Source organism: Amblyomma mixtum, chromosome 1 (assembly GCF_055824585.1).
Source record: "Amblyomma mixtum isolate Tamu chromosome 1, ASM5582458v1, whole genome shotgun sequence".
Classification (NCBI taxonomy): Eukaryota; Metazoa; Arthropoda; class Arachnida; order Ixodida; family Ixodidae; genus Amblyomma; species Amblyomma mixtum.
The window spans coordinates 28,355,959-28,373,513 of record NC_143012.1 but is presented as its reverse complement, the minus strand read 5'-3'; the positions used below and the strand labels follow the sequence as shown (position 1 = coordinate 28,373,513).

General features: G+C 49.2%; 3 pseudogenes; 1 reads left to right on the top strand and 2 right to left on the bottom strand.

Moving 5' to 3' along the window:
• LOC149365864 (iripin-2 pseudogene) lies at window positions 1-1,188 on the top strand (annotated as a pseudogene).
• A 3,505-nt stretch (window positions 1,189-4,693) lies between these two features.
• On the bottom strand, window positions 4,694-5,878 carry LOC149365863 (iripin-2 pseudogene; annotated as a pseudogene).
• Window positions 5,879-12,117: 6,239 nt separating this feature from the next.
• LOC149365862 (iripin-2 pseudogene) lies at window positions 12,118-13,296 on the bottom strand (annotated as a pseudogene).
• Window positions 13,297-17,555: the final 4,259 nt, after the last annotated feature.

Sequence of the window (17,555 nt, the reverse complement as noted above, 5' to 3'; positions counted from 1 at the left end):
ATGTTCGCCAAGTACGTTCTTCTCGCGCTGATCGCGTCGGTGTCCTCAGAGACCGACGATGCGCTGCTCGCCAAAGCTCACAACCGCTTCGCCGTGAACTTCCTCAAGCGCTTGGCGACGGAGAATCCTTCTTCGAATGTTTTCTTCTCGCCAACTAGCATCGCCACCGCATTCGACATGGCTTACGCCGGCGCCGCGGGAAGCTCGGAAGCCCAGCTGTCATCGGTGCTGGGTCACACCGAGGTCGGCCTCACGGAGAAGTCCAGGGTCCTGGAGGCGTACAAGCGCCTGCTCGAGCTCACGTCCTCGCCGAACGTCACGCTGGAAGTGGCCGACATGGTCCTGGCGCAGGACAGCTTCCAAATCGCCGAAAGCTACAGGCAGCAACTGCACGAGGTGTTTGACGCCGAGCTCAGGTCCGTGAACTTCGCCAGCCCTGGAGTCGCCGCTGAGGTCAACGCCTGGGTACGAGAGAAGACGCGAGGAAAGATCGACAGCATCCTGCCCGAGAATGAGCCGCTGGACATGGTTCTCTTCATCGTCAACGCCGTCTACTTCAAGGGTACCTGGGTGACCAAGTTCGATCCGTCGGAAACAGAGAACAAGCCCTTTTTGAACCTGGGTACCACCGAGGTCAGCAAGCCGGCGATGCAACTCACTAGCCGCTTCCCTTACACTCGTCTCGACGCGCTCGGCGCGGCCTCCGTTGAGATCCCGTACTCGGGAGATAGGTTCGGCATGGTGGTCCTGCTTCCGGACTCCCCGACGGAGCTCGCAGCGCTCAGGGCCGATTTGTCGCTAGCGGTTCTCGAAGACGTCGGCAGCAAGCTCAGCTCCGAGATCATCGAGCTCAGGCTGCCCAAGTTCGACATGAGCCTTCGCTACGACCTGGTGCCCACCATGCGAGCCCTGGGACTGAACGTCGTCTTCGGAGATGGGGCCAACTTCAGCGGAATCAGCGCGACCACGCCGACCCGCATCTCGGACGCCGTCCACAAAGCTGCTGTGGAGATCAACGAAGAAGGAACCGTCGCGGTCGCATTGACCGGGCTCTCGTCCATCGCCCTGTCGTCGGTCGGATCTCCACCGGTTGTCATCCCGTTCACCGTCGACCATCATTTCCTCTACTACATCAGGGATCGAAGAAACAACCGCATTCTTTTCATCGGGGAGGTCCAGAGTCTCTGAGATGCGTCACATCCTCGTCCGCTCATCGCACGAAAGGAGCTTCAACTATATCAAGATTACCGCGGCAGACACTCGTCTAAATTTACAGAAGTACGACGTGGTATACGGCTTGTTGAAATAAACTAGTCCTGCTTTTGCTGCATTTCTCGACTGCATTCCTGGTCAAACGATTTCCTAAAATCATGCTTTTGTCACAGCACTGGCAACAGAACACTCCATTACTATGCTTACATCAGGACCTCATATAAGGAACGGATCTCTGGATTGAGATTGATTGATTGAAAGTTTTATTTCAACAATGGTAATTGCAGGCCTATTCCGGCAGGGTCAGGGTCCTGGTTATCTGCTGCGTAGAATAGTTCGGTGTTTTGCCGGCCTTGTGGTATATACTGGCCCAGGATTTTGATTCCGCAGCGGCATTTTCGGCAGCGGGAATGAGGTGGCATCCATACTGGGCGTCCAGTTTGCATATCTTTTATACTCACGATATGGATTGAAAATATGTCTCCGAGTACTACAAACATTTTGCATGCCACAAAAACCGGAACGAACAGCGAAGGGGCGAGCGCTGCTCAAACGACACCAAGGAACTAAAAAAGAAAGCTATTCGACACACCTTGCCCAAAAATGTGAAGAGAAAGGCCGGACTTCAAGAAATGCAGAAAGTTGGGCAAGTTGGTAATACATGTTGAACTTAGCAAAGCGCAATAAAAATACACTGACGAGAAGAAGAAGCACGCAGGACAAACGCTTGGCCGGACGCCGGGGAGCTTCCCTAACCTGTCCATGGCGCCGCATGCTCCGATTTTAATAATTCCTTCTGCACAGGAACGCACGATAAATCCATTTAACAGACAGTTTTAGCAGAGCGTTTTTACGGCCAGCGGGGCGGGGCGGACGAGCGCATGCGCACGTCGCTAGGCAGGCCAGCGTTTTTACGGAGCGTCGCTTACGCCCGCTGGGAAGCCCTAAAGTCCCTAGATCAGAAAGTTTATACAGGGACTTTAGCATGGAGGAAAAAAAACTAAGGAGGGAGCGTGACGTCACGCGGCCAGCGTTCGCAAGCCGAGTTGTTTTGAAGTCGTTTTCTCCCTCAGTTTTTCGCTCTCCGAGGCAGTCCTTTATGTTTTGGTTCTGGTATGTTTTAGTGCGCGCGTATGCGCGACCCGCGGCGCGGGCGTCTACAGCAAGGAAGTTGATCTACAGTTAGTCTGCCGCGCTAATCGGCGCATGCGCGCGCTCAGCGGGGCTAGACGTTACCGCACGCTATCACGTGGTGCGATCACGGGGGGACACACTCTCTTTTTTTTGCTATATCTTTACTTGTTTAGACTAGGCTTCAAGGTTGTCGCCGGACGCTCCCTCCTTAGTTTTTTTTCCTCCATGGACTTTAGGAAGCCTTCTCCAGCGGAGTGATAGGGCGCGCGGGCGTGTATGGGTGTTCAAGACGGGAGCCTCTTTTGCACATATAAACGCAACACTTACCAAATAGTTAATTATAAACACAGAATATTCCTTTACTAAACACTTTCAGCTCATTATTAGCAGGCTTAATTGATATTCTTTTCACTCTTACACGAATTATGACCGATAGGTGGAGCAGCAGAGCTAGGGATTCTACTCCGCTCGAGAAGACGGGCGCTCCGCCCGGCTAAAACTTTTCTCGCGCCTCTCCGCTGGTGCATCCGCTCACCCGCTCCGCCCCGCTGGCCGCAAAAACGCTCAGCTAAAACTTTCTCTGTATTGTGTGTACTGTGTGTACCCGTATTCTGCTCCCGTTGCAATGGTTTGGAACACTGTTATATTTCGTAAAATGTATGCTGTTTTACAGAAAGTGAGTGTACAGAATTCTTTTTTTCTGCCCAACACAACACGGTTTTGGAAGAAGACTATCCTGTGAATGGCTAGCGGTAAACAGGTTGATTCCGCTGCCGACATTCGGGTTGCCGCAGTGGCGGCGGCAAGACAACAGGGCGTGTCCTGAAAATTTCAGAGCCGCTTCACCGTGGAATCTTCTTACCCGCTGATCAACGAACGTAAAGCCCGCTGCTGACCTGGCTATCCTGTTGGACATGTGGCCCGGTTATCATCAAGACAGCTACAAAAGCACCATCGCCGTCCGATTCGGTTTGCAGCAGTGGCGGTGGCAAGACAACTGGGTGTATCCTGAAAATTTCTTCGATCATTTCAGGTTGGTTACAGCACCTTTGCGTTAGGGCGCTTCTGTCCCTTATTGTCACCGCCTCTGCTATGCTCCCACTTGTAGCTTAAATGCTCTAATTCCGTTCTGCTAGTACATTGTGTTAGTACTGGTTTGTGATGTCTTAAGATGACGAGATTGCCTGCGCATCATGCAGCCTCCAGACTGATGATGAATTTGTGACATGCGCAGAGTGCTGTGAAAAATTTCACTTGGTAAAGTGCTGTGGTGTAAGTGCAAAGTCTTTTAAGCAGATGAGGAAAGTGACGCAGAAAGCCTTAAAATGTGCAAGCTGCAAAGACTCTACGAGAAGAAGTGATTTATCCAGTCAGCCCAGTGATCTGACAGCCCAGTTAACCCAGGTAAACAGAAAGCCGTCCCAAATACAGGTGCTGGAGTCTAAGCTCAACAAACTCCTGAGCTTACAGGACACTGTACAGACTATTGAGGCATCGGTTCAGCATCTGTCTGATACATACGATTATCTGAATGCCAAGCTCGACAAGCAGGATAAAGAGATCATCGCTTGCCTCATAAAGAAGGGAAAATTCCGGCATTCCTGGTCAGGTTTGCAACATAAAACATGAGATCCAAATGGTTCGGAAAACGGAAAGACGTGAAAGACGCTATCAGCTTGTTTGGGTGACCGAGGGCAAAATATTCGCGAGGAAGCAAACCGGCACATGCGCCCTATGGTTTTCAACCGAAGATGACCTTGACAAGATAGCATAGTCTTTTGACAGGACATTTTTGTTGTTTATTTTTTAATGATGAAATGGCTTATCATACTGCCACATGATTCAATAATTTAATGCGCACAGACAACCTCTTCAAAGCGAAATGTCTTTCGTTATTTCATTTAAATGCCAGGAGCTTAAGAAACAAACAAAATGATGTCGAGGCATATCTATCTGTGCTGCAGTACCCATTTGATCTTATGGCCTTTTCAGAAACATGGTTTGTTGACGATTCTGATGCCATCTGCTTTCAAAAGTATAGGCATATTCCTGTATATCGTGAAAACAAACCAGGTGGGGGCGTTGCATTACATGTGCGAAACAACAACGTTTTGATGTGCTCTCTAACTACACGTATATCTGTGAAGACTGGATCGGTAGCAATCAAGGTGTGCAATGTTGTACACCAATGCAGCAAAAATAAATGCAGCAAAAGTAGGGCTAGTTTATTTCAACAAGACATATACCATGTCGTACTTCTGTACAATTTAGACGAGTTTCTTCCCCGGTAATCTTTATATAGGTGAAGCTCTTTTCGTGCGATGAGCGGACGAGGATGTGATGCATCTCAGAGACTGTGGACCTCACCGATGAAAAGAATGCGGTTGTTTCTTCGATCCCTGACGTAGTAGACGAAAGGGCGATCGACGGTGAACGGTATAGCCGGTGGAGGTCCGACCGACGGGAGTTCGATGGACGAGAGCACGGTCACTGCGGCCGCGACGGTTCCTTCTTCACTGACCTCCACAGACGCTTTGTGGACGGCGTCCGAGATGCGGGTCGGCGTGGTCGCGCTGATTCCGCTGAAGTTGGCCCCGTCTCCGAAGACGACGTTCAGTCCCAGGGCTCGCATGGTGGGCACCAGGTCGTAGCGAAGGCTCATGTCGAACTTGGGCAGTCTGAGCGCGACCAGCCAGGGACTGAGATTGCTGCCGACGTCTTCAAGAACTGCAAGCGACAGACCGTTCCTGAGCGCTGCGAGCTCCGTCGGGGAGTCCGGAAGCAGCACCACCATGCCGAACCTGTCTCCCGAGTACGGGATCTCAACGGCGGCCGCGCCGAGCGCATCCAGACGAGTGTAGGGGAAGCGGCTAGTGAGTTGCATCGCCGGCTTACTGACCTCGGTGGTACCCAGGTTGAAAAAGGGCTTGTTCTCCGTTTCCGACGGGTCGAACTTGGTCACCCAGGTACCCTTGAAGTAGACGGCGTTGACGATGAAGAGAACCATGTCCAGCGGCTCATTCTCGGGCAGGATGCTGTCGATCTGTCCTCGCGTCTTCTCTCGTACCCAGGCGTTGACCTCAGCGGCGACTCCGGGGCTGGCGAAGTTCACGGACCTGAGCTCGGCGTCGAACACGTCGTGCAGCTGCTGCCTGTAGCTTTCGGCGATTTGGAAGCTGTCCTGCGCCAGGACCATGTCGGCCACTTCCAGCGTGACGTTCGGCGAGGACGTGAGCTCGAGCAGGTGCTTGTACGCCTCCAGGACCCTGGACTTCTCCGTGAGACCGACCTGGGTGTGACCCAGCACCGATGACAGCTGGGCTTCCGAGCTTCCCTCGGCGCCGGCGTAAGCCATGCCGAATGCGGTGGCGATGCTAGTTGGCGAGAAGAAAACATTCGAAGAAGGATTTTCCGCCGCCAAGCGCTTAAGGAGGTTAACGGCGAAGTGGTTGTGAGCTTTGGCGAGCAGCGCATCGTCGGTCTCTGAGGATACGGACGCGATCAGCGCGAGAAGAACGTACTTGGCGAACATCGTGGATGTTTTCCGAGGACTGAAGAGCGCATGTAAGGCGCCTCTTTTTATACCGACTGGCAGTGGTGTTTTTTTTTTTTGCTTTTTCACACTTCCTCTGCGGTCGCCAATAAGAATTTCGCTTTTACTCCCCCCCCCCCCCCCCCATCTCCCCACTGCCAGACATAATGCTGAGTCACTGAAGATTTTTGTTTCTCGTGAAAAAAAAGACGCTGTTCTGATTGGTGTACCACGAGCGTCACCCCAGGCAGATGATTCATCGCAACATGACGACCAGCAAGAAGGGCGCGGCACATTTCTGTCCAGACAGTGGATCGTCCCTTCCCTTCAGGGACGTGCACAAAGCCGCGGAAAGACTCGGCTGCAACAGCTTCCCGGAAATTCCAATATGGGAAAGAATGCTCTGCTTAGAAGGGTTGTTTTGTAGGCTAGTTGGTGATCCATACTTCAAGAAATGCTTCGGCACGCCAGACAAGGACAAGACGTAGAAAACACACCACAGAGCGCCAACTAACAACTGATTTTATTGAAACCCGTGTCAAGGAATATATGCTTTGCGATCATCACCGACAAAAAGATAAAATACAACGAAGAGAGCACTATAGGTACAAAAAGTTTACCAAACACGACACGTGTGACACTAGCGAACATCGCCTTGCACCAAATCTAATCATTTTGATAGAAATTCCAATTCTTTCTTGAGCAGGGTCACAGAAGGATTGCCCACGCATGTGGTTGTCCCCGAACGAAGAATCACTGCTGCTGCTGAAGACGGGTTTTTTTCCACAGAGAAAAGGAATTTGCCTCGGGTCTTGTGTTGCCCCTGTTTTTTCTGAGATATTCATTGCTAAGCTTGCGCTCGATCCTTTTGAGACAAGTTGCGTCGTGAGAGTTTTGAGATATGTAGATAATTTTTTGGTTATTTTAAAAATACCGCAAGCAGACGTTCTTGAAAATATAGCCGGAGAAATTCTATTTGTTTTTTCTAGCGTGTCTGATTCCCTCCGTTTCCCCTCTGAGTTGCCATTTTTGCAGTGCATTCAATTTCTGGATTTAAGGTTATCTTTTGATAACAAAGAGCACAATTGCTGGCAGTATCTCCCGCGGTGTAAGAAGGCTCCATTGCCCTTTAATTCCTGCCACTGAAAACTTGTAAAACGCTGCCTTGTGGTTTCCCTATTTAAGTCCGCCCTTCTGAAGTCTTGCGAACACAAGGTCAACGACAGTTTTACAACTCAAACAGAGCGTCTTCGCATGGCCGGCTACAAGTAATCCCTGATGGGAGCCACGGAATCATTATTCAAAAATTTAAGCACCTAGGTAGAGCGGCCACATCACAGGAACCTTCAAGAGAAAAGAAATTGGAGGCTGTACCGTACATCTACCAGGCTTCACGCAACCATAAAAAGGTGTCTACGAAACACGGTGTCAGCATGGTTTTTATGGCACCTTCTAAACTGTCAGCACTACTCCCGATGGCTGGCAGGGTGCAATCAGAAAGAATAGTCTGCGGCAAAAAAAAACAAAAAAAAAAACAGAAAACTTCTTTCATCCCGCGTGCAGTAGGAGTGATCTGCCAAATCAAGTTCACCTGTGGTCAGTTTTATGTTGGACAAACCGGCAGGCGCGTAAATAACAGACTAATAAAACACTCAAACTCTCCCAAGAACAGCAGCGGGGAGCACCTGCCGGCGCACTGCAAAGAATGCGGCTGTTTTCTGCTTTTCAGTGGTACAGTTATTTTAGGCCGCAGAAAATACCAGCTTGAAAGCGAAATTTTTGAAGCAGTAGTCATTCTTCGTTCGGGGACAAACACATGCCTGTGCAATCCATCTGTGACGCTGCTCAAGAAGGAATTAAGGTTTCTATCAAAATGATTAGATTTGGTGCAAGACGATGTTCGCTTGTGTCACACGTGCCGTGTTTGCTAATCATTTTATACCTAGTGGACTCTTCACTGTATTTCATCTCTTTGTCGGTGATGAGCGCAAAGCATATATTCGTTGACGCGGGTTTCAATAAAATCAGTTGTTAGTTGGCGCTCTGCGGTGTGTTTTCTACGTCTTGTCTGTGTCTACCACGCCGAAGCATTCCTTGAAGAATGCTGGGCTGTCAGCTCTCGGGGTGTTGGATTTTTTGGTGACGTCACCGAAGTCACAAAGGACTGCCTTTGAGGCAGATGGACAGTGTTACTCTGCGTAGCGAGATTAGTTTGCTTTCCTTTGCTGCCAGGATTGACCAACATTGGCTTGGCTATCTGCCGGGTATTTCTGGGAACGGCAAAGTGGTCACCTCTCACAAGTCTTTTCTATTGAGAAACGGGTTCATGCTTTTGCTCTGTGGGATAGATGGGTGCAGCAGACAGTTGTAGAACTAAAGTCCCCAGAAGAGCTTCAGTACAAGGGCTGCGGTATCTTGCACCTGACACTTGGACTTCCTCGTCTCTTGCTGGAATCAAGTGATGACTTGACCCAGTTCGACGGCATTCTGCTATATATATTTATTTATCCATTTCTTAGCCCCCAGGGCTTTACATGCACTGCAAGAGGATTGAGTAAAACAAAACAAAAATAAAACAGACGTGAACAAAGCGGAGCAATTGTTCTTGTTTATATAAAGAAAAACGAACAGGGGTCGAAGGGGGTAGGCTTAGTCTTCCAGCCAACGTTTCGGCAAACGGACGAAGACAAGGCGCCTCTTGCCGAAACGTCGGTTGGCGGACATATTTTTTGTTGACAAGAATGCCATCTTCCCGCCTTCTCTTTGTTGGGGATCCGTGTATTATGCAGTGTTAGGCGAGGAAGTGTGTGGTTGTGCACAAAAAGAAATATTACTACTGCAATTTGCGGTATACAGTCCTCACCCGGTTTACCGAGGCAGCTTTTGGCCGAAATTTTTTGCATTTCATACATACAAACACATATTTCCGTTCGGAATTTCACGTGATATTGGAGAATATTGAAAAATAAATTTTTCTACGGTACCACCCGCCGTACGGGTTGACAGTACGGGCAGCTTTCCATCAGAGAACATCATTCACATCGCGCCTTGCATTCCATTAGCTTCACTATACATGATGTTCAGGAAATCGGTCTCAAATTTTCCAGTTTCGGGGGTTTGCCAGTTGACGAGGAGCTGTTACTACGGAGTCGACGACGTACAGTCTTTGTCAAAAGCAACCAGGCTGCATGGTTTGCTTCTAGCTTGTATAGTACCTTCCTAAACATCAAAATTTGTTTGAAGGTAAGAAGACCCCCAGTCCTTACCTTTAACAACCATTGCAGCTTCACCGAAGCTGTAAGGGCTACACTGTACGAGCTAGAAGCAAAACATGCAGCCTGGTTACTTTTGACAAAGACTGTACCTCGAAATCATCTTAGGCTTGGACAGCCCGGAAGGTTTGCGCCAGCGTGAACGTGACGACGTTGAACGACGGCAGGGCCCTAAGATGCGAACCGGCTCCCTCGTCGGTCCCGCAGGAGAGCCCGTTGAAGCCGATCAGAAAACAAGTCGGCCTTTAGGCAAGAGAGCGGCGGTTGGAGACGCCGAACGAGACGCCTTGCCGCCGGTGAACATTGACCTCTTCAAGTCCAGTATTAATGTGAAGGCGGTGGTCGATAAGACGCATAGTTCGGGGTACATAGTTCGACGCATAGTTCGGGGTGCAAAGATGCACGTTTCGCTGCGAATAGCGGGCAGAAATCTTTGTTGGAGCAAATTGTGGTCCGTCACGTCAATCAACCGTCTGCGAGCGACGAGCACGAGTACTATTACGTGTAAGACGAACCGCCAAGTATTAGGAACACAATGGTGCCTACGCAGAATGAGAGGAGTGAACTTCGAAAGTAACGAGAACAGAAAACTGGGCAAGTTGGAACGGATTCATCTCAAAGCAGCGCGATACACAGGACGAGTGAAAGAAACAAGAGACGACACGAGCGCCATCTAAACCCTGAATTTTATTCTAAGAAGGGTTAGATATATAAGCTCCAAACACAAGGATAAAACACAAAGACACATCGCGATAGCCCCCACAAAACCCGTACGCGCATGTAGCGGAACACGAAAACGCCTCATCCCAACAAAGCCATTCAGCATCTTTGCCCACGACAAACACCCGCTATCACCCTGTCGCCACACATTCCCCGAGAGCGCGAATCTCTTTTTCCACGAGATTGATAGAAGACGAGGCGACACATATTTCAGACTCCTGGTTTATCAGAAACGCCTCAACTAACTCCCTGCAGGTCCGATCTGGGTGACGGAACAAGATATTAGTCCTGTCCGAATGGGGGAAACAATCTTTACATTTCCGGCAGTGCAAAGCCAGGTTCGATGACACTGCCCCTTTCACTGACCTGCGGTGCTCAAACAGCCTCTCATTATTACAGCGGCCTGTCTGGCCGATGTACGTCGATGTGGGAAACTGATTCATTCCTCGCTTGGTCGTCCCGGCACTCGAACTTCCTCCTAACCGCACTGTAGCCTCTGCTCAACTTATTCTTCGCTTTAAAAACCACTTTCACCCCAAATCTCGACCCTACCTTCTTCAACCGGTGTGACATTCCATGTACGTACGGAATCGCCACGGTTCTTGTAAGCGTGCCGTCTTTTTCTTTTGCTAGACTATCGCCCCTCAGCCGCTCAGTCAGCCGCTCAGGGACGGCGGCGGCGCGCCACTGTGCGCCGTGTGACGTCACTGCTCCTCGCGCATGCGCAGTATGGCCTTTCCTCAGCTCCGCTAAATGGCTCGACGACTCACGTAGTGTAGCTTTGGCAACAAAAATGTTAAACAAAGATAAGGCTACGGAAGAATGGAACATTACCTTTAGTATTTCCCCAACATTACCTTACAATTTTGTGATGTTCAAAATTTTTATCCAGGAATGTTGGACATGGTTTCTGCATACCATTCTCAGTGGTGCAGTGCATCTGGTTAACTGTTTTTGCACAGTTGACTTCTTTACTATACTGCTTGACAGTCATGTAGCCCACCGTACGTACTATAAATTTCAGTGTTTAGAATTTCGAAAACCCGCTTACTCTCGGCTGAACAAATTTTGGCCTTCTTGATGCAGGTAAAATGTAATCAACCTGTTTACCGCTAGTCATTTGCAAGATAGGCCCCTTCTGTACACTCACTTTTGTAAAAAAGCACACAGTGACACTTTTTACGAAATATAACAGTGTTCCAAAACATTGCAACGGGAGCAGAAAACGAATACGGGGCAATTAACTTTCTGTCTTTTCTTTCCAGCAGCACACACAATATCAGAAAAATCTTTCAGCGTACCTATTTCTCTTTAAAGGGGCACTACGATGTTGTCCTCGGTAACGATCATCATTAAGTCGATTTATCATACGTGCAAAAAGAAATATTGAAACCGCGTGTGCGTGTGGAAGATTGCATTGCACGCAGAGGAAGATTGCATGCAAATGTTGCTTTGTCTGGGCAGCCCAGCTCCACGACGTTTCGTTGTCGGTAGGATTGCAAGGCTGCGACAGCCCTCCCGCCTCCTGTCCGGCCTTTCTCTTCACATTTTTGGGCAAGGTGTGTCGACTGGCTTTTTTTTTTCGCTGCCTCCTTGGTGTCGATTGAACAGCGCTCGCCCCGATGAAGCGTCGCCCCAAGGAAATAGCAGGCTGATGAAGCGAGAGGCCCCGCTTCGACGGGCGCCAAAGCGAAAGCTTCGTCTCCCTATTAGTTTTCGTTCGCTGTCGCTATTCTTTCCAATTTTTGTTTTGTGGCATGCAAAAAGCTTTCAGTACTCAGAGATATATCTGGATCCATATTTTCAGTATAAAGGAGCAATATGCAAACTGGACGCAGGCGTAGTCACGCTGATGCTGATGAAATGTTTCTCGTTAAGTAGCTTCTCTCTCAATCGGAACTGCTCGTAGTGCGCGCACTTAAGAACCCGAGACAACATGAAATCCCAAAGCCATCCGAAATAAAAATCCTGGGCCAGTATATACCACAAGGCCGGCAAAGCCAGGATGCTCAATGGAGCAGTGGGAGGCCATTCTGCACAGCGAGGGCCCCGACCAGCAACGAGGACTGGTTTGCAGAGTCCGACCAGGAATGCAGTCGAGGAATGCAGCAAAGGTAGGGCTAGTTTATTTGAACAAGAAATATATAATGTCGTAGTTTTGTACAATTTAGACGAGTGTCTGCCGTGGTAACGCTTTTGCAGTTGAAGTTGCTCTCGTGCAGAGAGCGGAGAAGAATGTGTCGCATCTCAAAGACTGTGGACCTCACCGATGAAAATAATGCGGTTGTTGCTTCGGTCCCTGATGTAGAAGAGGAAAGGGCGATCCACAGTGAACTGAAGGGGTGGTGGAGGATGGATCGAATGGGCGAACGAGAGCCCGGTCGCTGCTGCCGCGACGGTTCCTTCTTCACTGACCTCTACAGCCGCTTTGTGGACGGCGTCCGAGATGTAGGTCGGCGTGGTCGCGCTAATTCCGCTGAAGGTGGCCCCATCTCCGAAGACGACGTTCAGTCCGAGGGCTCGCATGGTGGGCACCAGGTCGTAGCGAAGGCTCATGTCGAACTTGGGCAGCCTGAGCTCGACGATCTCGGAGCTGAGCTTGCTGCCGACGTCTTCGAGAACCGCTAGCGACAAATCGGCCCTGAGCGCTGCGAGCTCCGTCGGGGAGTCCGGAAGCATGACCACCATGCCGAACCTATCTCCCGAGTACGGGATCTCGACAGCTGCAGCGCTGAGGGTGTCGAGACGGGTGTAGGGGAAGCGGCTCTTGAGCTGCATCGCCGGCTTGCTGACCTCGGTGGTACCCAGGTTGAAAAACGGCTTGTTCTCTGTTTTTGACGGGTCGAACTTGGTCACCCAGGCACCCTTGAAGTAGACGGCGTTGACGATGAAGAGAATCATGTCCAGCGGCTCGTTCTCGGGCAGGATGCTGTCGATCTTTCCTCGCGTCTTCTCTCGTACCCAGGCGTTGACCTCAGCGGCGACTCCGGGGCTGGCGAAGTCCACGGACCTGAGCTCGGCGTCAAACACGTCGTGCAGCTGCTGCCTGTAGCTATCGGCGATTTGAAAGCTGTCCGGCGCCAGGACCATGTCGGCCACTTCCAGCGTCACGTTCGGCGAGGACGTGAGCTCGAGCAGGTGCTTGTACGCCTCCAGGACCCTGGACTTCTCCGTGAGGCCGACCTCGGTGTGACCCAGCACCGATGACAGCTGGGCTTCCGAGCTTCCCTCGGCGCCGGCGTAAGCCATGCCGAATGCGGTGGCGATGCTAGTTGGCGAGAAGAAAACATTCGAAGAAGGATTCTCCGTCGCCAAGCGCTTGAGCAGGTTCACGGCGAAGTGGTTGTGAGCTTTCGCGAGCAGCGCATCGTCGGTCTCTGAGGATACCGACGCGATCAGCGCTAGAAGAACGTACTTGGCGAACATCGCGGATATTTTCCGAGGACTGGAGGTCGCATGTAAGGCGCCTCTTTTTATACCGACTGGCACTGGAGTTTTTTTTTTTGCTTTTTCCCCCTTCCTCAACGGTCGCCAATAGGAATTTCGCTTTTTACCCCCCCCCCCCCCCCCACTCCCCCCTTCCTACGGCCAGTCATAATGCTCAGTCACTGAAGATTTTTGTGTCTCGTGAAAAAAAACACTGTTCTGATTGGCGTAGCTTTGAAGCACGAGCGTCACCACAGACAGATGATTCATCGCAGCATGACGACCAGCAAGAATGGCGCGGCACACTTCTGTCCAGACAGTGGAGCGTCCCTTCCCGGCTGGGACGTGCACAAAGCCGCGGAAAGACTCGGCTGCAACAGCTTCCTGGAAATTTAAATATGGGAAAAAATGCTCTGCTTAGAAGGGTTGTTTTCTAGGGCAGTTGGTGATCCATACTTCAAGAAATGCTTCCGCGCGGCAGACAAGGACAAGACGTAGAAAACACACCACAGAGCGGCAACTAACAACTGATTTTATTGAAACTTGCGTCAACGAACATATGCTTTGCGCTCATCAACGACAAAAAGATAAGATACAGTGAAGAGATCACTATAGGTACAATATGATTAGCAAACACCGCACGTGTGACACAAGCGAACATTGTATTGCACCAAATCTACTGATTTTGATAGAAAATCCAATTCTTTCTTGAGGAGGGTCACAGATGGATTGCTCACGCATGTGTTTGTCCCCGAACGAAGAATGCTGCTGCTGAAGACGGGTTTTATGTACAGAGATAGGGAATTTGCATCGGGTCTTGTGTTGCCCTTGTCCTTTCTGAGATGTTCCTTGCTAAGTTTGACCGCCAGCTTGAGCTCCTTTTGACACAAGGTGAGAGTTTTGAGATATGTAGATGATTTTTTTGGTTATTTTAAATATACCGCAAGCAGACATTCTTGAAAATATAGCAGGAGAAATTCCATTTCTTTTTTCTCGCGTGTCTAATTCCCTCCGTTCCACCTCTGATTTGTCATCTTTGCAGTGCATTCAATTTTTAGATTTAAGATTATCTTTTGATAACAAAGAGCATATTTATTGGCAGTATCTCCCGCGGTGTAAGAAGGTTCCATTGCCCTTTAATTCCTGCCACTGAAAGCTTATAAAACGAGGCCTTGTGGTTTCCCTATTTAAGTCCGCCCTTCTAAACTTTGGCGACCACAAGGTTAACGACAGTTTTACAACTCAAAAAGAGCGTCTTCGCATGGCCGGCTACAAGTAATCCCTGATGGTGGGAGCCGCGGAATCATTATTCAAAAATAGAAGCACCCTTGAAGAGCGGCCATATCACAGGAACCAAGAGAAAAGAAATTGGAGGTTGTACCGTACATCTACAAGGTTTGACACAACCTTAAAAAGGTGTCTGTGAAATATGGTGTCAGCATAGTTTTTACGGCACCTTGTAAACGGTCAACACTATTCCCGATGGTTGGCAGGGTGCAATCAGAAAGAATAGTCTGCGGCAAAAAACAACAACACAAAAATGCTTTCATCCCACGTGTAGTAGGCGTGATCTGCCAAATCAAGTTCACCTGTGGTCAGTTATATGTTGCAGAAACCGGCATGTGCGTAAATGACAGACTAAGAAAACATTGAAACTATCTCTCAAGAACAGGACTGCAAAGAATGCGGCTGTTTTCCGCTTTTCAGCGGTACAGTTATTTTAGGCCGCAGAAAAGACCAGCTTGAAAGAAATTTTTTGAAGCAGCAGTCATTCTTCGTTTGGGGACAAACACATGCTTGAGCAATCCGTCTGTGACGCTGCTCAAGAAAGTATTAGGGTTTCTATCAAAATGATTAGATTTGGTGAAAGACGATGTCTTCTGTCACACGTGCCGTGTTTGCTAATCATTTTGTACCTAGTGCTGTCTTCACTGTATTTGATCTTTTTGCCGGTGTTGAGCGCAAAGCATATATTGGTTGACGCGAGTTTCAAAAAATTAGGAGTCACTTTGGCGACTAAAGTGGTGCAAGGCGAAAGCCTTAGTACAGCATTCTGTCACGAATGTGGTTGTGAATGATGATTCAAGTACTGCCAGCGACTGACGCGTCCATTGGCTGTCTGCGTGTGTTACTGATGTCTGGTTAACATGTTGAGCTTCGCCTGTAAGAGTGGAACGCGACAGCGTCTTGCAACGCTGCCAGGGAGTCCACAGAACGCCATCGTCAATTCGGCTGTACGCCTTGCTGGACGGTAAATTTATTTTTTGAGGAAAGGAAATGTATCTATCTCGCATATCTGGGTGGACACCTGCACCTCGCCGTAAGGGAAAGGGGGAAGAGGGGAGTGATCGAAGACGCCGTATTAGCTAGACGCGCCTTTGTTCATTCCAAACCATTCAGCTGGCATTACGGAGTGGCTAGCGTGCTCGTATCGCACTCCGGAGACCCTGGTTCGATTCCCCAACTCGACCAATTTCGTTCTCGGTTTTATTGATTTATGCGTTCTAACTAGAAAGGTCAGTTAGGCTATTTCATATTTATATTGTTGAATTTCTATCCATCGTGTTCTGTCATTCACCTGTCAATTGTTGGAACTGTCTAGGATGTTCGACACAACGTATATGAAACGAGCAACGTCGAACTGAGTGGGAAAGTGCGTGGTGGTGGAGCGAACGTGGTTTCGTACTTATGTTTTTTTCAGCAGCGTCATTTTCCGCGGACGCTGTTGTCGCTGCGGCGCGCGTCTTTCTTTTCTTTTCCTCTTTCTTCTGACCTCTTCATTCTCCTCTATCTTAATTAGGCTAATTGATTAATTAAGCAATTAACTAAACTCAGTCCAACTTAGTTGGAGCATCACTGTACGATCCCTTTGATTGGTTGCATGGTTACTAGCCAAAGTACAATTGGCCCCATTTGAAATTCGCGCACTGTGACGTCACGAGCATTTCGACCAATTGAAAAGCGTGACATTTTCTGTCGACAACTCCTGCTTACAACGATGGGGCATTAAAGGCTTCCGCCTTAATAAAATCAGTTGTTACCCAGGCAGCACGCCCGGATTGGACCAACTATGGCTCATTGTTGGAATACAGTGGCATCAATAGTGGGCTGGTATTGGCATACAAGCACTTTACTACATTTTCCAACCTTGGTTCATACTTCATACCAAGATTGTCCCATTGTTCAGCCATTCTGGCACTGCCAGTATGGGCATATCACTGGCCTTTCCACTCATACTTCATTGGTCCTGCAAGTATCGGTCCAATGTTCAGCCATGATGGTACTACCACTATGTACTGAACATCAGCTATTCCACTGGTGTCCCATTGTTGATGCCAATATTAGTCCCAGGGATAGCCATTCTGGCCCTACCAATATATATTGAAATCTGGCTACTCCATTCATATCCCACTGTTGATGCCAAGATTGATATGTTCAGCCATTTGGCACTGTCAATGCAGACTAAGCACAGGATTTTCCATTCATGACAGCGCATACAACCTGTCACATCAGTGGCTTAAAGAATGGCATGCCACTGCCCTTTTCTATTTACTACTCGCCAGTAAAGCCTGTTAATTTTTATCTTCAGTGGCCAACATTAATGCAAGTGTTCACTCGTAAGCAACCATGCAAATATTCATAAAATGAGACAACCAAAGTATTCATGAAAATAACATTTATTTTACGAAAAAGTCCAAATAGAATTAATCGTTAGGGGCCGGGAAGGGTGGTGGCAGGTGCTGTCGGATGGGTGATGGCAGGGGCTGTGGGGTGAGTGGGGGCAGGGGCTGTAGGGAGGGAGGGCCCTCGGCAAGTGGAAGAGGCCAGGGGATTGGGAGGCACACATGCGGGCACAGTGCAGGGGGCTGTCCCCGCACTCGCAGGTGGCGTGCTTGGTAGGAGGGGGGAGAAGACTTCGGCAAGGCGTCTCTTCCTTACACCGCCTCTATCACATGAACCGGGCAGCCACCTGCGAATAAAACCTTGTGCCTCTGATGCATCAAATGCAGTTTTTCGCAAACGGCATCTGCATAGGAAAAGTGAACAAAGAAAATAGACATTATTTCCAGGCACACAAAAATCACGTCCATCATTTTAGAAAAACGTAGAAAATAAATTCCAGGAAATGGCCAATCAGAAATGCTGTACTGAAGGGCTCCAGATTAATTTTGGCCACCTGGAGTTCTTAATTTAAGATGCACCGACATCGCTTAGCACATATGCTTCTTCGCAATTAGCCTCCAGAGCATGCAGCTACT